The sequence below is a fragment of the Ornithodoros turicata genome, chromosome 1 (assembly GCF_037126465.1).
Source record: "Ornithodoros turicata isolate Travis chromosome 1, ASM3712646v1, whole genome shotgun sequence".
NCBI classification, from domain to species: Eukaryota; Metazoa; Arthropoda; class Arachnida; order Ixodida; family Argasidae; genus Ornithodoros; species Ornithodoros turicata.
Genome location: NC_088201.1, coordinates 17155602 through 17181280, shown reverse-complemented (window position 1 = coordinate 17181280; position 25679 = coordinate 17155602). Strand labels below are relative to the sequence as shown.

Here is a 25679-nt window from a genome sequence, read left to right as displayed (position 1 = left end):
TCCGTCATTTAATGTTGGTGCATGATAATTGGGACCGCCTGCAAATGAGAGCGCCTTAGTTAATAAAAATTCAACCAGATTTTTTCTTTTTATTTGAAGGTACTTGCAGGCGCCTGCAAGTTGTCATTCGTATCGGCTTCCTGCCTAAATTAGCGAGGGGAGACAGTCGATGGGGTGGCTTTCATTTACGGTGAAGGGTTAATAGGATGGCAGTCTGATGGGAGACAAGCCAGGCAGTCTGTAGCGTGAGAAATTTACTTCGAGATAATATACAAATACTACAACATAAGTCTTAAGGAGGATACCACGTCGCGCCTTTCCCACTGCGGTTAAACATAAACGGACCCCGTCAATCGCGCTCCCTTCGTCAACGCGACGACACCCACATCCTCTGTCCAGAAGGGGCAACATCCTTCGGTGGGTCTGACAGGCATAAAGGAAACTCGGAAAGATTCGTGATCGAGCTAAATTAGGGCGATCCGTAACTTTCCTTTGTTTTCCCGTTGACTGCAATCTCTGCTTTCAAAGGCGGCCGCCCGTTAGCTGGGAGGGCGTTCCTGCGACCCGAATTGCCTCCAGGCAACATTCGGAGATATGTGTGTGGTCCGCGCCAACAGGAAACCTAATTAGCTCGTTCCCAAGAATGTTTACACTGAACCAAAGAGCGGAATCTGTCAATATGACGCCACCAAGAGCCATATAATATACAGTATACGCTCGCAACATTACCGATTGGTGGATACATAAAGGACTGCAAAGATAAACCTCGCCGGCTTGATGGTTCGTCCACTCGGATAATGTTTGTCAGCCACGCGTCGTCGCCTCCGAGCCAAAGCGTATACTCTACATTAAAAACTCGGTGACTGATGTTCCTTGGCTAATTAATCTTTCCTCGGATGAAGTAGAGTTGCGCCGGTCATTTTTTTTTTCTTTCTCTCTTTTGAGCGCCGAACGCTAAATAGCGTCGAGCTGTAACGCCCTGTGACGGCTACTAACAGTGAAGGAAAAGTAATTTCGCTGATAGCGAGAACAAGCACTAGATCGAGCCACGCTTACAATCTATATGTTGCACCGCAAGCAACCTTGTGCATAGCTGTGGACGCAGGTATCGCTGGTAAAATGTCATTTTCGTCGGCTCACTTATAAGTGTGCAGCAAGGTCAAACACCTCGAACCATTTCTGCTGCATTTTATTTACGTGTCATATCACTTGTTCGGTGCTTCTCGTTTTACTTAACCAAACAAATTAAATACTACGAGTGAATATACTTCTTGCAGTTAAAACAAGAAAACAAAATATGTTTCAGTTCAATATGTGCGGAGCCACACGCATGAAATGAGATATCAACCCAAGAGAGAGAAGGGTGAATGTTTAGGTCTGTTGGTACATAGTATTGGAGAAAGGTAACCAGTGGTAAAAAATGGGACAAAAGAAGTAGAAGACCACAACTCATTAAACTTGTTGCTAGTGCAGCGTCCGTGTGTCTTCTTCTACTTCTTTTGTCCTGTTTTTTTCTCTTTTTTTTCTGCCGCTGGTTACCTTTCTCCATTAGGGAGTTTTAGCGAGTCATTCCTGCCCGAACCATGCGACCGATTCTGCCGATTGGGACTGCTTAGGTTAAGCCCACTGAAGCGAGTTTTAGCAAATCGGTCTATAATCGTTCCTTCCCAAATATATTCCAGATGGATTTGAGCGTCAACTACTGGATCGTGGTCAATCAACCACACGTGTTCTTCCCCGTGTTAAACATGGCATATAGCAGCGTACTTTACGCCTTTTTCTTGTCTCGAAGGCTCGAGCTCAGACGAACTGGAGAACGTCGGTCACGGTGTCGTCAACGCGCTGTCAGACAGATGCCTCTAGTTTAAATGTAAGAAAGGCAGTTTCGTTTTCAAAATGACTATATCACCCATGTGCGAGCTTCTCCCCATAGTTAGAATATGAGGGAACGACAGGGGCTGAGGCACTTTGCATAGCTCTAATGCGCCTTGCATAGCCGTACACACTTTTCCACATGGGGCACATGTTCTGACGCCACAACTCGACGCTGAAACGCGTGAAATGCTCTATCGAACTCTCTAAGCACTCTAAGCTCTATCGCATGCTTAAAAATGAACTTCACCACATAGCACACTCCCAGCCAACCATTACCCCGCGTGACGTTCTTTCCCCTGATTTGCTGAAGGGGGAAACGCCATTTTTGTGGCATTATGCAGTTCATAATTGAAAAAAAAAAAAAAAAAGAAAAAAAATGGCGTACGGCCCCGGTTTTCATCAAACCAAGCAGGGGGCGGGGGGGACGTTGTCATTCGGGATGATGGTTGGCTAAGCGCATGCTATGCGGGGAAGCTCTGTTTTTAAAGGGCGTTCCATCCAACTTCCCGCAGAAGATATGCGTCATCCATAACAGTAAACAGCTTCACGGCAGTTCCAATAGCGCACCGCTTGTACCAAACAAACAGCCGTCATTTTGCATAGCGATGCCAATCGGTCGTGGCCGCGAAATAGAACCAGGTGCCTCTGAGCGAGTGTCGTACAGGACGAAACCGCGCTCCCCATGATTCGCTCACCTCACGTAATGCGCATGCACGACACTCGAATCGGTCGTTCCGTTCGAGCGAAACTCTCTATTGATACGCGTATTGACCACGTTTCGATTAGCGTATGAAACAAACCGACCCTTACACTCTTAGAAATGAACTTCACCACATAGCACGCTCCTAGCCAACCATCATCCCGAATGACAACGTTCTCACCCCTGATTTGTTGAAAACGGGAGGAGGAGCCTATTTTGTGTCCCTTATGCACGGCACAAAATAGGCTTCTCCTCCCGTTTTCAACAAATCTAGGGCGAGAACGTTGTCATTCGGGGTGATGATTGGCTAGGTGCGTGCTATGTGGTGAAGTTCATTTTTAAGAGTGTACCACCGGGACGCACCCTATATCACTAACCAGACCTTGAGCGAGAAGATCGAAAATTGATCGTCTGTGTGAAAGGGGGCATTCCTCGCCCGAAGTTGACGAACATAAAATCTGGCACAAAAAATACACCTGGCCTTTTAGCGCGCAGACATTCCATTGAAAAAGACGCGTCCATTTCCCCTTTCAACTTCTCACAAGACGTTCCAGTGCTCGGCAAAGACTGTATGTGTTACATTGCGTGCATTAAGTGCTCGCAGAGGAACCTGCATTGTAGACGATCGGCCGTGCTTCGACCGTGTAAACGCTTTTCTTATCTCGGTTGGTCAGGCTGTCGGTCCCCAAGAGTGAGGACTCCCCAAAAGTGAAGAAACGTTTCCTCGCTTGCGCTCTTCCATGAAGTCCTCGCGTCACTGGAACGCCTGGCTGTCGCTGATTTCTCCTCTCGACGTTGACGCTGAGCTCGAAGATGGTCGAAGCAGTGCATGTAATGACGAAGGAAAGCGCTGTCCCGACGATGGAATGCGGTTCCCCGTTTGTTGGCGATGTCTTGGTTTTGTGGACGCATCATGGATCCCTCATCGGCCATCATCGATACTTTTTGCGTGTCTACGTGCGAGCATCTGTGGTTAGCCACTTTGTGGAATATAGCATTTCCTCTACACATGCTAAGCGTGAACGTTTGCGCGGGGACAAGTGAAATCGTACCAGAATACGTGCCAGCGAACGCGGACTTGAGCCCACATTCTTGAAACAAGGAGTAAATTGGGATGTAATTGCAGCTTGTAGTCTCCTGGATTGAAATTTACTCCTCTTTTTAGTCTTCTGACCCCTAAATTCACTCCCTATTACTGGAAATAGTCCCTTAGCTTGTCATTTAGTCCGCATTTAGTCCCGAAAGGGAGTAAGGGTTGTGGCAATGCATTTAATCTTCAAAAGGACTAGGCATTGCTCCTTTTTTATTAGAGTGCAGAAATTTATCACTTGGAAGACCCGTCCCACTCAGCTTTCCTCTTGCGAGAGAATAAAAATAAATATACAATGTGATTCCGAAAAAGAAAAATTCACTTCGAGAATCTGTGATTGATTATTTTTGTCGACTGTCCTCGCTTATTCACTTTTCTTTTGCAATAAACAGTTATCGTGTCATTGCCGCGCGGAGCGCGGCGCAAAGAACATTAGGTGAATGTTTCAGCGGTTATGTTCGCAGCTAAAAGAGGGCATAGCATTTTCGTGAACAGCTAAACGCGTAAACTTGACAACCGTTGGTGCGACACTCGACAAAATGATTTCGCCACCGATTAACTAAGCAATCTTTGAGCGCCACGCATTCACGGAGATTGCGCGCATACTTGAATTCTATAGTGGGAACATTCGCTGCAGGAAATTGAACGACTGCCGCTCTGCGACGGGCCCGATTGCTCCGTCCCAAACACTCTTCCCAGTTTCTCTTTCTTTTTTTTTTTTTTTTTTTGTATATAGAAAGCGAATGAACTGCTCCAAGTTATCTTCCTGAAAATCGGCTAACATTTGCATAGCCATGGAAGGCTGCTACTCCACCCAAAAGGGAACTCGTAGAAATGAACTCTTCAATGTCGGTGGTTAAGAACAAAAATAAAAACACAGAAGAAGAAGAGGTATTGTGCCTCGATGAACCTCGAGGAAACCGCAGGGAGTACAGCGTCGGGAAGGACATTTATTTAGAACGCATGTAATAGACCGCGAGACACTTTGAACATACCGTTTGAAAGCGCGCACCATTTCTCCTTCTATGGTAAAGTTGCTTCACTTATTCCTTAAATGCCTTGTAACTGCGTTTTTCTGGGAAGGAGCGATGTACGAAGCTTCGTAAGGAAATGAGCTCTGCTTTCCTTCGGTTATTTTATTTTATTATCTGTCTATTACGTAGAAGTTTTTGAAAAGAACCTGCGCCTTCGCACTTAACGTGTTATGGGATGAAGAGAACAAGATACAAAGGAGGGAAAAAATGCAATGTATATATATGTTTGTACCGACGAAGAAATTACGTTTTTGGTATAAGACATAGCACATAGTTTCCGACTATATCTGAGACTTTGCGTGATACCTGTGCAAGAGCTCTATAACGAAGGAAAAAAAAACATGTTGCTTTGTGTGTAACATTCAGTAAACATTCTGTAAACAGTGTAACATTCGCTGGTTTTAAGGGTTCACGACAGCACTGTAAAAAATTTCACCGTAAAAAAAAACGGGCAAATGCAAGGAAAGTTGGCCGTTTTTCTTTTTTTTTTTTTTTACGGTGGCCCCGTATAAGTTGTGCCCGTGAAAAAAAAAAAAACTGCTTTGGCCAGTAATTTTAACTGGCACATGCCGTGTACCCTTATCGTGCTGTGCCCCTGGTGTCCCTGGAGCCCCTCTTTTTTTTCTACATATAGTCGTAGCAATGAGAGCAGTTTAAGTAATGACCATGCGTAACATATTGTGGTGTTTGTCACATTGGGATTTATTTTCTATGTACATAGTGATGAAAATGCGCCAATCACCTCTGGCATCAAAACTAGATAGATGAGAATACTATGCCATGTTTGCTCATGTTAGCGTCAGATTTTGAGGCGAAGTTTCCATATTTTAGCTTTAGTTCGAGGATTCTTAATGGCTCATCTTTTGCCAGCACTGTGACTGCTTAAGAGCACCAGCGGCATGACGGAGTGGATAAAAGCGTTCTCTCGTTGGTGGTAGCCAAGGTCGTGCTGAAGACAGCGAGGTGGTTGGTTCGAATCCTACCACCGGCTATGTTGTCTGAGGTGTTCCCTGGGTTTCCCGGCAGACTTTCCAGACGAATGTCTGCGGACTTCTCCCTCAAGTCGACCCAGGACGCACACTAGCTCCTCTGTCACCCACTCCTTCCTGCTGTCCTCCTCCATCTGCCCACGTCTGTACGATGCTCATAGCCACCGTGGCTTTGCGGCGCTAACGCCGAATACAGAAAATGATCAAGAGCAGTCTTGTTTCAGCAACCGCGCGCTTAACGCGCAGGTACTTTAGCGCGTGACGTTGTCACGGATTGGTTGTGTGAAGCGCAGCTTTTTGTCTCATGTGGCGCTGCTGCTTGCTTATAGCAAGGTCAATTCGTCGAAAGCGTAAAAAAAACCCTGTACTCAAACAAAATGTATAAGAAAAAAACGTCCTCGTCCTGCAGGATTGGAATGCAACACGACTTGCTAGCGAAATGAGCGATCGGAATAGAGCAAAATTGATAGGTTGGCAATAAAATGAGTAAATTAATTGCTGTTGAGCACATATTAATACATGCAGCAGTTTTTTTGTTACTGTGTTTTTAAATACTTATACCGTATGATTCATATATCCTTCAGTGCCTGCAACAGGTTTATTCCATGTTCCTCGTGACCGCTGCCTAAGCTCCATCGTGTCACCTCTCGCCTTCGTATATGTTATGTGTAGCCAGCAATCCATAACAAGACAAAGAAACAATCCAGCGAGCCAACGTGCTGTGAAGACACATTGCAAAAGAAAAAAAAAAGTGATTGATTACAGCCCAACAGTGCCTCCGACCTTTTCTTTCAATGCGCTCTTAGATTCTTTGTCTGTTCTTATAAGGTTTTCTTGTTGAGCGACTTTAAAGGACGGCCTCTTGCTTGCAGATTTTCTTAAAGTTTCAGGAATTTTGTGAAACTGTCATCGCGCCCTGAAACGGCCTTCAGGGATGTATCCTGTGATTGAGTGTTGCCTGTTAAATTCCCTTCCGTTGTTAATCTCGAGAGATGTACGTAAATGAATTAGTCTTCGGAGGCAATTCGCCCGAATACCTGGCAGACGCAATTTAATTACGCTTTGGGTGCTTCGCCTAATTGACTGTCAGTAGGACCCGCCCTGCTGATTGTCGCACCGAAATGGTGTTTGCACGCCAAATGAGCGTCTCGGGAGGAACCAGCTCCTCCTTACTACTAGCGACACCCTCTTTTTTTCCCCCTCAGGTGCTCTCTGGAGAACAGTCATGATTATGAGAATCGTCCGGGGTGTTGTTAACTTGTTACCCGTCCACAGTTTGAGGTTCATTCAGGTGTTACAGGGGGGGATTCATTCGGGGCACATATGCAGTGATTAAATTTCAGACTGCAGCCCTCAAACTTAAGCAGCCCGCAGAACACCGGTGTAAACAATGTGCGTCAGCGTCTGTTTGCGTTTCATCAATTTTTATATCGCAAGAAATCATGCCACCCACAATAAAAAAATAATAAAAGAAAATCGTGACATGTACATTTCATCTAGCGCCGCTCCGCGTTGTCTTGGTTGAGCAGGCATGACTTACAGAACTAATCCAATCACACACAGGAACTTCTTCCTATTCTGTCCCTTTCAAACAATTTCCTGCCGTGGCGCTTCTGAGCTTACGCAGTATAACGAACAGTTCCCATCGCAACAAACGCTCTTTCGGTACACCATTTCCGGAAAGTAGTGATTTACATGTTGCCTACAGAACAGTTTACGGTATATTAGTGAGTTTTAGTATATCGTACGCTATCGACTTTGCGTCCGTAAGAGACAGCGTTGGTGGATCTACGCACGTGCAAGACACAAGCAGTGCTTTGCACATTGCGCAGAACCACCTCGTTATCCCATACGTTCGCAAAGGCGACTGTGTACCATATATTGAAACGGACAACACAACATTTACGAGGGGGTTACGATATTGGTGGGACATCACATTGTTATTTTACTGATGGTGTGCCCGTTTGTAATATGCATTTGAATGTATCTCCTATGTCTGTTAACGTATCAACTGTGGTAGTTTACGTAATTTAATCGATGCCCGTCAGAGTATGATTACTTATTGCCAATGGGATGGGTACGTGTCGTTGATAAAGAACGCTAAAGTTGATATTGCGACATCAAGACTGCCCAACGTCTCGCAGGAGAGCCCGTGCGACCCTGGACTTGGTATTGAGTTGCCAGACACGCCGCACTCGACCATCTATTAATGAGATCGATCAGGATTTATTTCGAAAGTCTGACAGCCATCGGCAGAGCGGTGGCTGCCATTTATTTGCCAGTTGTGCAAACATGACCCTCCCATTGTTGCGTTGCTTGTTGTAGCGGTTGTCTGACGCCAGTGCCACCCTTGTCCAGGCCTCCAATTTTCTTCCTAAATGGCTCTGATCCACCAGGGGCGTACCTGCTCACGTTTCAACCGCGTTCTTCAAGGTGACCCCCGCTCGGCCGTGGAACCGAACGACCTTCTCGAATCTCGACGCTTCTTTTTTTTACACTTATCAAAAGCGAGCGGGTGGGCGTTCGCGTCCAGGGCGCGCGGCTCTAATCCGCGGCTCTTGTGTGCCGCAACGAATCCTTTTTGTCGCATGCCCCATTGTTATGTTAGTGGATTGGCTAAATTCAGACACAATCACTTTTCTATGATGGAATGTAAACGACATAAAGTATGGCCACTGGGAAAAGATGCTCCCCGCAGTAATATAAATTCCCTGAATACACAGCGACGCGCTCACTCCGGGAAACGTTCACACAGGAAGCCGAATTCGTTTACCCGTTCTGTTTACTCGATGTGTCATTCCACATGAAGGCCCTGACGTTTTATAAATACAATAAAGTTATCGGCCTCCACGGGGACTTTCTTTTTCGCCTCTGATATGTACCTGGTTTCCTTTGCTGCTCGCAACGCGCGCATTATCTACCCTTTGTCGCGTATAAAACCTGGAGTGGCGTAAAAGAAAGTTGTTATGGATTGATATTGAAAGATGATGAACTGGGGTCAGCGTTCCGGTTCTTGTCTGGTACGTAAATTGTAGTAATATTGCTGACTTTTTTCTTTGGTTGCCGAAGGCTCTGTAAACAGTGATCACATTAGCATTAATGGTATCACGGTCTCTTTGCACTCTCGTAAACAGTGGAGGGACCGTGATGGTATGCATGCCAATTTTCGTTGCGTGAGTGTTACGATTTGTACCGTTATGTCATGTCACGGAACGACTGTCATATTTTACCATGCTAAATTCATCAAACGGCACGTAAAGTAAATGGAGTATGGAATGGAGGATGGAAAGTAAGTCGAGTCAAGGGGTGGTCGTCCGATTCCCGCCCATATCTGGCTTTTTTGACTACTGCCATATTTCTATCTTTCGTGTAAAGCGAGCCAGAAATGCAAAAATGAGATCAGGCGCATAGGGATAAATATAAAGGAAGGTAAACCATTAAGCGCTTTACATCTGAGCTTTTATGTCTTTTTTTTTTCCTCGCTTTGCCGAGGACGACGTTCTGCATTTTGACCTATTGTTTCAATTCCGCCCAGGGAATACGATATTTAAAAGCTTGATACTCTTAAAAATGAACTTCGCCGCATAGCACGCTCCTCGCCAACCATCATCTCGAATGATATCGTTATCTGCCCTGATTTGTTGAAAACGGGAGGCGTACGCCTTTTTTGTGACACTTATGCTGTTCATAATTGTCACAAAGAAGGCGTACGCCTCCCGTTTTCAACAAATCAGGGCAGATAACGATATCATTCGAGATGATGGTTGGCGAGCAGCGGGCTATGCGGTGAAGTTCATTTTTAAGAGTGAGCTTCTCATACATGTATTATAATACGCGATACAAAGAGAAAAATGTACACTGTTAAAACAGAACTTCACCACGTAGCACGCTCCTAGCCAACCATCATTCCGAATAATATCGTTCTGTGTCCTGATTTGTTCAAAACATGGGGGGGGGGGGGGGGGCGCCTATCTGGGACAAGATAATGTGTCCCAGGTAGGCGCCTCCTCCCATTTTCAACAAATCAATGCATAGAATGATATCATTCGGAATGATGGTTGGCTATGAGCGTGCTATGTGGTGAAGTTCTGTTTTAACAGTGTACTACGGTAACGCAAAGTTTTTTAATACATGCACGCCTCTGATTTTACTTTAAGCATTGCATCTTACATGAAGAATGCACTTTTTTTTCAACAAATGTGAAAAGGGAATTTCACAACTTGTCACTTGCCTCTACCTTCATTTTTCAGCAGCGTTCTGAAACGCTAAAAGCGATCAAAAAGTGTGTAAAGGTACACCGAGACAAAACACACGCACACACACGCGCACGCGCAAAAAATAAATAAATAAAAAATAAAATAAATTAAAAAGTACTGCACAGCCACCCAGCTTTTTCCATCTGAGTGCATATCTTAGCGAGTGCTTCAGGTAACCCAGGTAACCCCGGCATTTGTTCACAATGGCGCACACTGCATTTGCTATCTCCGAAAACATCGCTTCCAAGAAGGGTTGCCCTCGACGTCGTGACTTTTCCGAAAGCATTACAATGGCGAAAAATAAACATCAAAGGAAAATAATAAGGTAGGCAGCACTGATCCAACGCGCACTTGGAAACAAGAAATACTACCCGTGGCTATGTATGGTGATTCAACCCCTTCGCCATTTGTAAAGCCGCCACTCGAAACCAGGACAAAGTCGTGAGTGTACCAGTTCGGTTCTTTTTGGCCTCTCGTCGTTTCCTCGTTCAGAGGCTCGTTGCTGCAGCATTGCTTGTCTCTCCGCTGCAAGACAGCACCGGCATACAGCGAACAGACACGTACAGAAGCGCATAGAATAGACACACACAGATGCTCTATTACACTTTGTCATGATGTCTGGCAGCTTAGCATACTTGTATTCCGTTACGACTAGCGGCATTTCTGACCCAGCAACTACTAGTATACTCGCTGAGTGATAACTCCCATGCCATCGTAAGGACTGGGAGGTGACGTGTTCGAACTCCTCCACAGACTGTGAGGTCTGACGCTTTCCCTGAGGTTTCCGGCAGATTTTCCACACGGATGATGGCCCAAGGTCGCATACTAACCTCTCCCCCCCTGTCTCCCACTCCTTCCTCCTGTCCTCTCTCCATCTGTCCACGTCTGTACGCAGCGCCCATAGTAGTCAGTTGCTTCCCCGGTGCAAACACAGAATCAAACAAACAAACATCTATAAACTGTAGGCAGACTGGATGGCCGCTACAACATTTCTTCGCTGTTATGTCGCACCTTGCGTTGTTGGTCGTTCCAACCCATATAAACACTGACAGTACAGAAGAAATCTTAGGTTAAATTCCTTAGGTTAGGTTCCTCCAGAGAGCACGTGCTCTTTCTTTTTTTTTTTTTTTTTGCCGGCAACATTCCACACGTCTTGTGAACGTTATGCCACTAGCTTGATCGGAAGTGAAACATCTAAAAGGAAGGCAAAGTCCCGCGATAGGTTATGCTAGCGCGAACGTCAGTGACCTCTGCGCAGGCTTTGATGGTCATCTCTTGACCTCTCGAAACGATGCGAGTCGGCGATAAGTAGTTTTCGATCCGCTATAGCCGCTACCTTCTTGTGAGCCGCGCCTTCTTCACTCGGCCTTTGCTGAGGATGTAGCATGCCAGGGAGTACGGAGCAGTACGTGAGGACCGGTGTGCTTCCATAAAATCTGTTCGGTTTGTTAATGGGGCTGCGTCATTGCGCTCGAAGCCTGTTCGCGACCACCAAGGTAGCTAGAAATATTTTGATGAGCAGTTAGATTTCCTGGAGAACTTAAGCAGTGGCACACATGTCTCCTGGGAAGCAGCATTGAAGACATTGTAAATGACGTTGTGTAGTTACTTACATACGTAATACGTTTATATATATGTGTGTGTTTTTTTTTACACAGCGCTTTTTTTCCGATAAAATTGCCAAGCTTTCATTTCAGGATACAAATGATGCGTATGTTACGAAGACGATGTCATTTCCTCACGGTTGTTTCAATGAACGCCACAATGAAGTTATGCATATTTGTCAGCCTGTCACTGTGCTGATGTATGCCACTTGAATGCTCTGAGCGCTTCGTGTCGTTTACCCAAATATTTTCTTCAGGACGTAAACTGATGTCGACACAAAGTATTCCAAGTACACTAAAGCCAGATGTAACGCTATGAGAGTTACGGTGTAAGGAACAGGACCCACAAGCAAGACGCTCACGCCGGACCCGTTTGCATAAAAGTTGAGGATGAGTCTCAGACTCATTCTCAATAGCTTTGGCAGTGCATGGAGCATGCGCTCGGTGCGCGTGCAGGAAGCGCTGCCAAAGCTATTGAGAACGAGTATGAGACTCATACTTAGATTTATGCAAACGGGCCGCCTGCGTTTCGAGGAAGCATATGGAGATGGAGAACCTTCTCCATTTCGTCTTCCTCCTTTTGTTATTCGGCGTTTTCCTCGTCACATTCCTCGGTTAAAAACATGTCGTCCAGACATAAACAACAATAATTATAGCATTTACAATAATTACATGTTCAGCGTGACCATAAAAAACCAGAGGCTTCAAATGCCGCTTATGTTTTCCACATGTAAGATGTCACTTCTGGTGCATGCTCCTGCTCGATTTTGTAATTGACGGGAGACAGGCGAGCCACTCTCCGGAAGGATCCCGCGAACTTCTTCGAGCCTTTCATGCCAATGGGCGGCGTCTTTAGAAGAACCAGTTGTCCCTTCTCGACGGTTATGTCTTTACGTCCCCTGGCGAAGTAGGACTTCTGCTTGCACAGCTCACTCTCCCGTGAACTAAGGTGGTGTAAGCTTCTGAATCCTTTAGTTCAGCTAGCTCCTGACGGTTCTAAACTTCGTCAAGAGGCAGTACGGGATCACTGCCGTGCACGAGAAAGAACGGAGACTCCTTGGCTGGTTCCTGGTGCCCAGTGTTCCAAAAGACACGGTAAGGTAGGATGTCGGCCCGTTTCCCTCCTCCCGCTCTCCTAAGTGTCATCATCTGTTTGATCATTTTGTTAGAACGCACACAGCTCGTTGACTGCAGGATGATAGGCTGTTGTAGAAACGTGCTGAATTCCACGATGGTGAACGAAGAGCTCGGTGGACCTCGCCATCATTTGCGTGCCACGATCAGTGATGAATGCTGCTGGACAACCGTGTTTTAAGTCGTCGTTCAAGGAAGTTTTGAACTGTGGTGGCCTCGATATTCCTTACAGGCTTGGCTTCAAGAAACTTCGTCAAATAGTCTATAGCGACTATTATGAATTTGTGTCGGCGAGGGGATCAAATGGTCCAATGATGTGGAAAGGAGCATGTACCAGCACTGGTTGCGATAGGCCAGAGGAGAACGTAGAGAGCTTTTATCTTTGACACGAGTCACAATGGGTTACAAAATTCGTGACGTCGCTTGAAGGAAAAGTGTGTACGCTTGGATACTTGGTTGCGTGACTGGCTGATGTTCCAGCGATTCCTGAGGAGCTGTGAGCTGCGCTTGCAACTCGCTAACTTGCTTTTTCAAGATGTCCACTTCAGTCACTGCAGAACGGAATGCCGGAATCTTAGCAGCGTCGTCCATCTCAGCGAAGTTCGCAATAGGATGTTCTACAATGGAATGTTCCACCATCTTAGTACTATAGACTGGTGACGACGTACGGGTGAAAGCGGTGGATGAAGAGTAGGTGCCAGCGATCACCGTCCGTGCATCCAGCATTTGTTGTTCGGGCGCAAAGTTGAAACGTTATGAGCGTTACGGTGTAAGGAACGGGTCCATGTCCACACGGGTAATAATAATGGTAATGGTACCGTCATGGTTACACGTAAGGTTTGTCTGCGCATGTTGCACGTGCCGCAGGGTAGGACTGCGGATAATTTGGACCACCTGGGGTTCTTTTGACGGAAGCAATGTTTACCTCCAACACACTGCTAACGCCCTCGGCCGGGATCGAACCCACGATCTTGAGCTCAGCAAGCCAGCACTGGTCCAACGGGGCATGTGGAGAACCTTCTTCTACCAATGAGAAAATGTCTATACGTCGAACCTTCTTCTGCACCTCGTCTTCCTCCTTTTATTATTCTGCAACCAGCGCCAACGTTGTCCTCGTGACACCAAGATTGCTAAAATGTTACGGTACTTCAGATAATCCTTGTAGATGTACTTGGTAGCGTACTTGGTAAATTTTAAATAATGTTTATTGCAGATCTACATAGTAGTGCTATGCTTCTTTTCACACCGTCCATTATGCAAATTATGATCCTTATCATTTTTTACTGCCACTGAGATTATTTGAGATAAAGTGTGACAATAAGGCCTCGAAGGCCGTATCATACATTGCATCACCTTTTGAGCCAGAAATCCATCAACAAGTGGTAGTAAAAGAAAGGGAACGCATTAAAAAGCAGCTCTTCCATCGGCGTATCAGCTGATGATATAATCGATACTTGGAAACTCATCTCGCACAATGACAGGAGCAGTGACCAGAACAAGGTTTCTCGCCTTCATGTTTCTTTCAGAGCCGTACATATACTTTTTTGTTTTCATCGATTGGCAGAGAGTGGTAAGAGGGCAAAAAGCCGATGTGCACAGGTTATTAACTGAGGATTGGAACGAAGCCTTCGTTGTTTGCCAGTGGAAACGGAAATTTGAAAGTTCTCGTGCCGTTTTCGTGCCCTACACTTTCGTAGTTCGAAGACGCAGTTATGTAAGTGGGAATGATTTTGGCGGAAGTAGAAACTGGTAAGAATTGTCGCTGGTGATGATAATACTGCACATTCTTTGGTTGCCAACCGTTGTTCTTCACGAGGCACTATGCGACAATACAATTACCGAGCTACGAAAAGACGCAACAGGTGGGCAAACATTGAAAGTCACTGAGAAACCTTGATTGATAAAGTTCCTTGCATGTGATATTGGAAGATCGTTTCTGTACTACACTCTAAATCGTTTTACACCTTAAAGGGTGCAAATCAAAATGTTCATGGCGCACACCTTTTAAGGTGTATTTTAACACCCTCATGGCAATTGGGGTGGAAAGGGTGTAACGCCGAATAAAACTGCTGGGTTTTGGCAATAAGCTGGTAACTGTGTATTCACAATTACCAGCATATTGCGTATAATCACATTGAGGTCCATATATGTATGCACATCAAGGTGATTCAATATGTGTGTAAACATGCACAGCCGACATATAGACAATCATGTATGGCATGGCCGCTGTGCATGGCAATGAAGCATGGTAGCTGTATATAGCTTTTCGTGAAACTGTAGACCTTCTCATGACAGCCACCTCCCCCATATGCATATTCATTACTTAGAACGCTGCATTTATTCGTTTCTTCAAGGCTTTGCAGTGTTGTACCCACAAATATCTAACCCCTGTAAAATACATTACGTTGTTCATTATCCGCGACTCATCATGATGTTTGGTCCTTTCCTGTCGGTATGGTTGTACGCATTTCGAGGGGAAACACCAGCATTTTAAAGATGTTGCTAGAAAAACTCAACATTTTAAGAACATAACCTTTTCATTAGCAAAAAGACATCAATTTTATCAAATGTATGTGTGGTCGCAGCCCTTCATCACAAATGCCACATCTACTGATAGTTCCAAGTAGATTCACGCAGAATCTATAGTTTATGTGAAAAGTGCGGTTGATAATGATAACACATTTGCTGTTGGCTGTTGTTGCCAAAGGATCTTCAGAGGAGGACTTACCCGTGTTCATTGAGATTGCAGGCATACATGTTATTAACTCTGATACCATTTTTCTCACACAAACATTAACTACAGTTGAGTATGATGAGCACTATCATGTATTTGTTTTGTCTTGCAATGAGGAGCAACGTGTTTTAAGAAATTGAAGCACTATCTCAACAGATCTTCTAAATCTGCATGCATTACCAGATGGTAGACGTGTTGTAAATCCAGGCCATGCACTGTTGTAATGTAAGTTCCTGTTCCCTGTTGTTGTATATATTTACTTTTGTTCATGTGAACGAAAACAAACATACTCCCTTTCTACACCCCTGCGACACACTATCATCATATTTCACCTGAGGGTGTAGTACACCAATGTTACACCCTCAGGAACTTCCAAAACAAAGTTGTAGGGTGTGAAAGGGGTGTGATCTTTGGTAATACACATATTTTACACCTTTAAAGGTGTGAAACGATTTAGAGTGTAGCATGGTATGGCCGATAAGACCAATGCGGACTTTGACGTGTCGACGGAACAGTAGCAATGAGTGACCACTCTCTGGCCGGCCTGGGGGATTAGTTTTGCTTGACACGGGGTTCTAACTGGCGCTGAAATCTTAGCGCACGGCAGACACTGTGTAACGTTTCGTGACGTGAAGCCCTAAGACTAGGGAACGTAGAAAGAACCCAGACAACGTTTGCATTCCTTCTGTGTTCCCAAGATAGTGTCGGGCGTCTTTCGATATGAATAGTTGCCACCAATTCGCCTGTTTTCTCACCATCCCATCTCACGTGTCCAAGAAACGTGTAGTTTGCTACCAAATTCTTGGATCCCTCACCTGTAATTAAAAGAGCGTTCTTTATTCGTCTTCGTCTTCTTTTTAAATCTCACTTTTGGCGCTTTAGAGCGCCCACATCTCATGCTCTGTAGCATAGGATACACCGCGATCCTATTCATTTTAGCAGGGATGCTGTAGTGCTCTGCTTCCATGTAGTGTCGGTAAGCTTGCATTGAATGCCTATTTTTTGGTGGAGACTATTAAATCTGGGGTGTATATTGTTTTCACAACACACGTTTTTTTTTTGTTGGCGCCCTTTCATCGTGTTCCGTATTGAATTTATTGCTTTCTTCGCTATACTACGTTGTGCTGTTCACGAGGGAATATTTCATTTCAAGCGAGAAGAACATGGGATATGTGCCAATGAAGCTCGAGGAGTGCTTCAGGGACATCGTTTCAATCGGAACAAATTTCGCTACTGGTTACTTTTACTGCGCAAAAACAGTTGAGGCTGCGCCTGTACTTCACGTATCAATCATGTTTTAAAACACTATCTGACAACAATGAACACCTTTTACTAGTGTACCGTCTTTCTGGGGGGTGTTCACTGACCTCGGTTGTTTAGTAATGAGTGCGTCCACCATCCGATTAATTGGTGGCATGGTACAATTTGATTCGATACGTCTTCTGCCAAGAGATCTTGAACAGCTATGGGCACTCATGGAAGGAAAAATAATACACCGAACGACTATACTCTATCTGGCGAATAACCATATTTCTCTCGGGACTCCCAACCCAATCTAACATGAGGTTCTATAACTATCGCACAGAGTTTAAGGTTCCCGATTGCAGCAACACCAACCAAGCCTTGAAGACTGGAGGGCATGGGTAGAAAGAAGGTACAGTGTGACTGATCGATCCTTAGAGCAGCTTGCTGATGAATTTAGGAAAGGGCAGTTGTCTTAAAGCGTCCTGATGGTTGAAGCTTTTCAAGAACATCATGAACCAAGTCACAATCGTACCACTATTGCGAAAGTTATCGAGCTTGCTGACTATGCACAACTGTACAGTTGTGCACGGCGTACTTAACCGTGTACTCAGCATAGTGGCGCGTGAGTCGCCGCCCCGTACGGCACTTTGAAAAACGTGCTATACGACAAAAGAGGAACTGCTGGAGCCGCTAGTCGGGAACTTTCCTTTTGCGACTTTACTCAGCAGCGCTCTTTGTAAAGGAACTTTTAAAGAAACCTTGAGACAGCGCGCGTGTCTGCTTTCGAGTGCTCCAGCCATCATATCGGCGGCATCCGTATATGAGTGACTTGTTTCTAATATGCCCGGCTTACAGGGGAAGTCGCTTAATCCGATGAAAACCCTTCTGGACGAAGGAGCAAAGAGTGCGGCCCCCGACGTGATCCATGGGACGTGCCGTTGTTCCAGATGAGCTCTTCCGTTGAGGGATGGCTTTATTTATTTAGGGACGCGCCCTCGTGCAGCTATCTGCGCTCTCTCCGAAACACACTTTGTACACCAGCTTAATGAGGCACTGATGCCTTGCTCTGACGCACTTTGGACATGCTCTACATTGAGGGCGGCCATTTGTATGCCTGCACCCGTCGCTGGTTGACAGCAGCTCGAAATCGCGGCTTGATGTGGCCGCTCAGATAAAACCGTAATTACGCGTTCCGCGCATTCTATCGACCTGCTGAGAAGCAGTGAAAGGTTGAAAGAGCAAAAAGAAGTAGAAGAAGAAGAAGAAAGAAGCAAAACCCTGCATATCGACCACTGGGGCAGCTTGCGCACAAAAATGAATGCATGCGTGCGCGGCTATGACCCCATGCAGACTCGAGTTTTTGAGAAACACAGAACTTATGAATAGTCAATGAATTTCTGCCGAACCACGAATGAGTGAGTATTTTTTTTATATATTATTGATATATCAATTCGACGTTGCGTTTGACTGACGTTTGCTTTATTTTCTTCCAATAAATATACAAGGTGTGCATTTTTATCCGTTAGGTTTTTTTTATTAAAAAAAATGCTATGAAAGCTACACAGATGCTGTTTTTGCAGGTGGGTTATGCGGACAGTCCTGTGGGAAAGCGCATCTAGGTGCTGGACCACTTACCTAAGTTTATTAATTAGCTTTTTAATTAGATGTTTTCGGGAAAATGCTAGACAGCAGAATTGGAGGCAATCATTATTTGAATGCACCATCTTTTTTAAAAATCCTGAAACGAACACGTACTTTGAGACATAACTCGCCAAAGTTTGATATGCAAATGAGCCGAAACCAGAACTACGCACTTCTCGAGCACAGAAACGACATGGCATGCGGCTTATCTGGGCCGGAAAACTGTCTATCTGGCCGTCAGATCAGAGCCTACTCGAATCAGCTCCAGCGCTACAAAACACTCCGACGAGAACGCCAGTCGCTCCTTTTGTGCTCGAGAAGAGCGGGGTTTCTTTTTCCGGCTCATCTGCGTTGCAAAATTTACCGATTTATAGGTACGTGCTCGATCGTTTCATGATATTTAAAAAAGAGGGTGGATTTAAATAATGACTGGCTCCAAATCTGCTATCTCGCATTTCCCCATACATCTCTTTGAAAAGTTAATTAATAAATTTTAGTTAATTAGCCGTCCAGCAGTTACATACGCTTTCGAACAGGATGTCCGCAAGGCCGTAGAACCGACCTGCAAAAATGGCATCTCTGTAGCTTTCAGTTTTTTTTTTTGTAAATCTGTAACGGATAAAAAAGATCACCCTGTATATCACCCCTCTTGTTCATTTACAAAATTATACTATATTCATTGATGAAGTCATTCTTTGCTTTTGTGGTAGATCACTACCCATAAGGCATTGTAATCCGTACTCGTGAAGTAGTATAAGTATACATCCGTTGTGCAGTGCTCGCTATAATCATCAAAGTGAGCATTACAGTGCTCCTTGTGGTGTGCGCTTGTACATTGGTTGGTGTCAGTGTCAAAACTTTCAAGAGCTGCTATGACACACAAAATTGAAACTTTGTGGAGTTTCTATTTTATTTTTTTATACAGGGTGTGTTTATTTTGCCGTTACAGAATTTTGATACAAGAACTATGAGAGCAGCATATATGTAGTTTTTGCAGTTGAGTTCTACGTCCAGGTTGACATCCTCTCGAAGGAACTGTGCAACTACAAGATGATTAATTACCTAAAATTCATTAATTACCTTTTTAATTAGGGGATTTCGGGCAAAAGCGAGATAGTAGATTGAGAGACTATCCTAGTTGGAAGCCATTTCACGTTTAAAAAATCCTCAAATACACACGTGCGTTAAAATATGCATCCCCGAATTTTGATATGCAAATTAACCGAAACCGCGGCGACCGGGTGCGCACGGAGCACGGCGCTCATTTCACGTCAGAGGGACACGTGATTTGGAGCGATGGAGATGAGTGGAGTATACTCTAAGAAAAAAAGGAGTAAAACGGGGAGTAATTGCAGCTTCTACTCTCCTAGTCTGCAATTACTCCCCATTTTACTCCCCTAACCCAACATTTAGTCCCGACATTTACTCCCCAGGACTGCAGATTGTCACTAAACTTCACGAATGGTCTCCTGAATGCAACAGTCACCGTAAATATGTGCCCTTGGTCAATTTGAAGGGCATATAAGGTTGTATAACTCAGCAATTTTCCAGCCACACAGAGTAAGAAACAGTTAGCGCATCTTTCTTCGCAAATTGTGCCCTAGTATGGCGCAAGATTTTATATCACTCGATATATCACGGTTGACGGTTTGCTTCAAAGTATTTTCATGCATGCGCACCAATTACTGTAGAAGTGTTTTTTTTTCGCGCGGAATTATTTTTCGCGTTTTTCGCGCACACCTCCAAAATCGCGAATTTAAGTTCCCGCGAATAACTCTGGCCATATGAGGGCGAAAATCGTTCGGCGTTCGACGCTATACCGCGGCTCCCTGACCCTTTCTACTCCATGTAGCGTAGGCAGTTTAAGCAAGTGCAGAAGATTGTTTTATCCCGTCAGGCAAGATGAAAAGAAATGAAAATTCATCATGTTTTGTTACTCCTATAAACGCTTTGCACTATACATGCAATATACCACCACTATACCACGAAGCCAGAACATGCCTTTCCCCGCATTCTCAAAACCAGCTTGAATGATAGTACCACATCTCAACCGAACTGGTCAGTGCCCCGAGTGATAATTAATAAGAACTGCTAAAATAAACTGGCTAACTTGCACACGGCCAGTACTATGGCCTCCTACAGGGCCCCTAAAGGCCATTTGACAGGGCCTTTCCTCCCATCTCTGTGAGGAGAAGAAAGGAATAGACCTAGAATGCCGCAATCCACGTGAACAACGGATGTCTTAGGACGTGCCGAAATATGCCTGAATATTGACGGCGGCACGATATGCAAGAGCAAAGCACTCCCGGAAACCTGTGCCGCGAATTTAAGTTCTCGCGAATCAATCCTCAAAGCAGCTCTGCTCGAAAACGCGAAAATATTTTCCACGCGGAAAAAAACACTTCTACAGTATGTACCTGGGACTCTTACGACAGCGCTTGAAATGCGGTCTTCACTCTGTGACATTCATTTACTCCCGTGCATTTACTCCCGAAAGGGACTATTTTTTGTGGCAATGCAATTACGCCCCAAAAGGAGTAGAAGTACTCCTTTTTTTCTTAGAGTGTAGGTGCCGCTCAGCTGGCCAGATAAACCGCTTTCCGGCCCAGATACGCCTCCGTCGGCGAGGGTGATGCGCTACCCATGCGCGCTTTTTCTGTTTCTGCTCATTTACATACCGAAATTCAGCGATGGATGTTTCACGACACGCGGTCTTTTCTTCATTTTTAAAAGATAGAATTGATTTTGACGAGGACTGTCTCCCGTTCTGTCATCTCGCTTGTGCCTGAAATTCCCTAATTATAGAGTTAATTAATGAATTTCAGGTAATTAGTCTTCTTGTATAGTTACATACTCTCTTCCAGAGGACGTCCGCCAGGCCGTAGAGCTCAACTGCAAAAATCTATGCTGCTCTCATAGCTTTTTATAAAAATTCTGTAAACGCTAAAGCAAAACAGCCTGTATTTGTTGTGAGAACATATGCATACTGTCAAGTGAAAGTGTGGCCGTACAAGTTTGGCGTAACGCGAGTGGAAATGTGTGTGTGTGTGACGTCACCTTCGACCGTCCGGCCCTTGTCTGTTACACGCTGTGGGAGGTACCGAACAAGCATCATGAAGCCTGTTTTAATTCGAGAAATTTTGTTACGCGCGAGAAAGCCCGGGGCGGGCATAATACCATCTCCGCCCTCCAACACATGTCGGCGCTCCCGGTTGTTTTCCGCTTCGCTGACGCCGTGATCCTTGAACTCCTAATTACGCGTTGTTTTCGCCCGTTTAACGTCGTCGACGCTCCTTTTAGCGTCCTTACACACGGCCAATTAACCGCTAACGCCCATGGAGACAACCGTTGTTTTTTGACGGCTTAACGCTTCTCTTGTTTCGTGGCTAAGTATGCTCGTCTGTTCGCTACGCTTATGTTCATTTCACCCTTTGGCTATGAATCACAGGTAATGCAGGTGACGTCACATTAATTGAGTTTGTGAGTGTGATACGGAGCATGTTAGACGGAGTAAAGAACGACGCTACATTTCGTATTGTGCGATTAGCACCTCAGGAATTCCGAGCACGGTCTTTTTTTTTCCCCCAAGGAACAGCGTTGCGCCATCGAGATACCTCGGGGTTGTAAATTAACTTGAAATATATAGCGGATGGAAAAAGATCGAAGGCCGTTTGTCTCTAAACACCTTGATTACACCTTGTGCAGGCGCTTCCAGCACGTACCGCGTGCAGCGACAAAAATAGCTAAGCTCAGGACTAGCTGTAAACAAAGAAAGAGAAACGTGGAGAAAACATTACTACAGTTTCTCTCAGTTTGATATAGGGACTATCGCAGGACGTATCAAAAGAAGAAATATTACTATTCGAATCAGCCACCATCGTCCACCATCCACCATCGTCATCATCACCATCATGTATGTATTGATGTTGTTGTGGTTATTGGAATATGTAGCGGGGGAAAAACGAAGAAAATGACAATATTTTTCCCGGTTCATATTGTTATTGATCTTACTAAGTGGAATCGGCCTACGACAATCTCAGCTGTTCCAATTTGTTACAAGTTACGTTTTATCGAAACATAACAAAAAATATATTCTGGAGTAACATAGGCATTTGTAAAATCAAGGTTGTACTTTGATGTCTTTCGAACGCAGCAAGCATGGATGGTAGCCTATATCTTAACTGCGTTCCTATGCTAGTATTTCCCATTCTGAAACCAAACGTATCGTGTATGTGTCGTATTGCAGGGGCTGGCACAACGTATAGTCACTTTTCTCAAAGCACTATAGGTTGGAGTTGGAGTTAGGAAAGAAAAATATGGAGATGGTAGCTCCTACAAAACACAGGAGCCGACTACTCCAAAACACTATAAGTGTTCGTCATTCTTCTGTCTGAAGTGTGACACAGAAGAACATTTTTTATGTACATGTAACATGTACTTGCGGCTAAGCAATACGGGATGTGTGCTATATGGGGGCAAGCTTCACCTGGTCACTGCATCTGTACCCGTGATTTGCTGTACAACGTAGACGAAATGAGTACAAAGGCTGATGACCGAAAGTGGACATTGCATAGCGGGCACTACGATTTTTAACAGCATGCGATCACCGACAGTTACAACTATACTCTTCAACAGTAACAATGCTGGTGCGTACATAACCCCGTCCATTTCTGGAGCCCCTCGCGGTCACCATAGTATTTTGGCGCAAGACACGTGAAATTGTGAAGGGCGGGAATGAGTTTTTAATAGCCTTCAAGGTATGTAATTAATCGTGCCAGTGAGTGTAATTGACGTCTTAATTTTTTGTCAACCCGAACATCTCCGGAAATGCACGGAGAACGCCTTCGAGAGATGAACAGCATCGCTTGAGACGCTGTCAATCAATAAAAATATGTTTATTTCATCTGAAAACAATACAGATAGAGAGCTTGGAAAAATTATACATGTTCGATACAAAATTTCCATTTATGAACGTTTCCTCCGCTGCTACTACTATTTACTGAGTAAACACCACCCATGAACATTTTTCTTCCTCCATGGCTATATAACTGCGAAGCCTGCAATAAAACTAAAATACAAGCACTTCATGTATTTGAGCTAACACCACGCTTTTCTCGTCCGATTATTGATCTTTCTCGACTGTAGCCCAATAAATAACGACAACTCAGATTCGTCAAGATCCTCCCGCTGACCCGGCCCACGCAGCGAGCGACGATCATTACTCTTCCCTATAATTGCGCTCACAGGAAAGTCATAATAAGAACAAAAAGAAGGAAGAATAAAAACACGCGCGCAGGACCCGGCAAAAACCGCGAAACAAATCATGTTGAATGCATTTATATTTATAAATGCGCGGTCCACGCCGCAGCGCGCGAGGGTGGAATTGCTGTCGCGCGACCGAGGGGTAGAGAGAGAGAAAGAAAAGATGGGAGTGACTCTCAGTTTTGCAGAGGTTGCTCTATACGAGAGGCTGTATAGTAGATAAGTAAATATCCCCCGATTTTCGATGTCAGCGGGCAACCCTGCCATTCAGGAGCTTTCCTTCGGCCATCTCCAGAAGTGAAATGAAGAAGGGAGTCGTGGCCCCTGAGAAGGACGCGATGTTACATTCTCTGTAATCAGCTGCGATGAATAATGGTTCTTGATTCGGACTCCGCGTTGCCCTCGAAGATTGCGTTGAACATCGTAACGGGGTGCAGGATGTGTAGGATATCGTATTAAGGACACGACATTTTTCACTGGCGATTGCATTTGCTCTTCTGACTCGGTGTCAACCGGAAGTGATGTCTTTATTCCTTGCACATGGTGACGATGTGCTCCAGTGACTTCTGCGGCTCTATTATACCCTTGTCACGAAGACATGATTAGCAACGTATAACTTCTTCTATGGAACGATAAGAATCAATGTTTGTGAAATTTAAGATGCTGTAAGCGAGTTGCGAGGGACGGTTGTGTCCTATTTAGTGTCTCGTAGACGTGCGAACACAGAACAAGGCGACGACATAGACTAATGGCTTGGTACCATGAAGGGCTCAACTGGCGGATTCTCTTCTTTTATCTCAGGAGGACCGATTTCGGCTTTCCAGGATTCAGACATGGGGTATTTCTTACATGTTCCAATTCAGGGAGGTCTGTCCAAAAAGGGGGGGATCGACTTGTGTGGTCCGCGCGTTTTGGGGGCCTTCAAGAGGGGGAGATGAAGCCGTAGGAGCTTTTCCGTTGACGTGTTTTAAAATGATTACTAGTAAGCGGAGAGCGAGGATGCCAGTCTGGTGGCTTATTTAGTTCTAGTTCCCTGTACCGAAACCAGATGTTATCTACCTAGCTGTGGAGAGCTCTGTCAGGTCCCCTGCAGTAAACATGACACGGCCGATGACATGGGTGCTTTGTTACTCACGATGCCTTCCGTTGTACCTTTTCCTTGTAATTGCCTGTGGGTACTTTGTTCCTTTTGATTGCTTGGTAGCAAAGAGATTGTATCGCAGGTTCTTGTTGTCACAACTTATGTCATGGTAGAAAAGAGAAAGGCTGGGAAGAAGAATGGTCTTGAATTATGACCTCGAATTATATCTCGAACGAAGGTTGGCATGTGTGAATCCAATATGTCTTTTATGGGGCTTCTCTACTGTTACAGCAGCGAAAGGATTGCATGACAAACTTTTTATTGCAATTACTCGAGGCCTCAAAGCCAATAATGAGAATAGGAAATAAATTTATTTTGAATGTGTTATCTTTCTGTCGATGTTCGTTCGCATGTCGTTGTGTAGTAACAACTATTTTTTTTTCCCCATGAAGCCAGTTTCGTCAACGCTGTTCTCTCTCATGAATGACTATCTTCTGATGTCAGATACAGGCGCGGCAGTTACAGTTCTTCGGCAGCTACGCAGCTTACAGCAGATACAGCTGTCAATATATTGTTCTTTGCTGTTGCCTCCGCATCTTTGCTGTTTGATGCAGATATTTTGTGTCGTAGCGTTCATCTGTCAAACATTCGATCCCTGAACCGCGCGGCCAGTCAATGCCAGTACTTTTTGAAACATGTGTCAGCATATTGGCCCAAGTAAATCATCCGCGACAATGAAGTTGCAGAAAAACTGGCATATGATAATAAACAAAGAAGCAGTGGAACGTCGGGTACGGTGTACGATAAATAGCAGACACACACGTCCATTGCTGTCCGGTTCTCCTAATGTATAAATCGGATGCACTTCCACTAATAACTGGGTATGAAGCGAGGGTATCCCTCAAGAGGAGCTCTCGCGGCTCCCGATAACTCCTCGTAAGTGAGATGGAACGGTGATAGAACCACAGTCTCTCGGAAGAGTCCAATATGTTCACGAGGACGGAATGGTTGGACCCAAGCGGGCACATCCATCA

At 44.9% G+C, this 25679-nt stretch overlaps 1 protein-coding gene and 1 long non-coding RNA gene across 7 annotated transcripts in view; one reads left to right on the top strand and one right to left on the bottom strand.

The window, feature by feature from the left end:
* LOC135377543 (protein slit-like) overlaps window positions 1-25679 on the top strand; it is a 268615-nt gene that overhangs the window by 166978 nt on the left and 75958 nt on the right. The gene's annotated exons all lie outside the window — the stretch shown is intronic.
* Window positions 1-25679, bottom strand: part of LOC135377547 (uncharacterized) — an 87328-nt gene that overhangs the window by 60246 nt on the left and 1403 nt on the right. Inside the window, exon 2 of the long non-coding RNA XR_010418124.1 lies at window positions 24700-24830. This is a non-coding gene — a long non-coding RNA (uncharacterized LOC135377547). The remainder of the gene's footprint in view (window positions 1-24699; window positions 24831-25679) is intronic.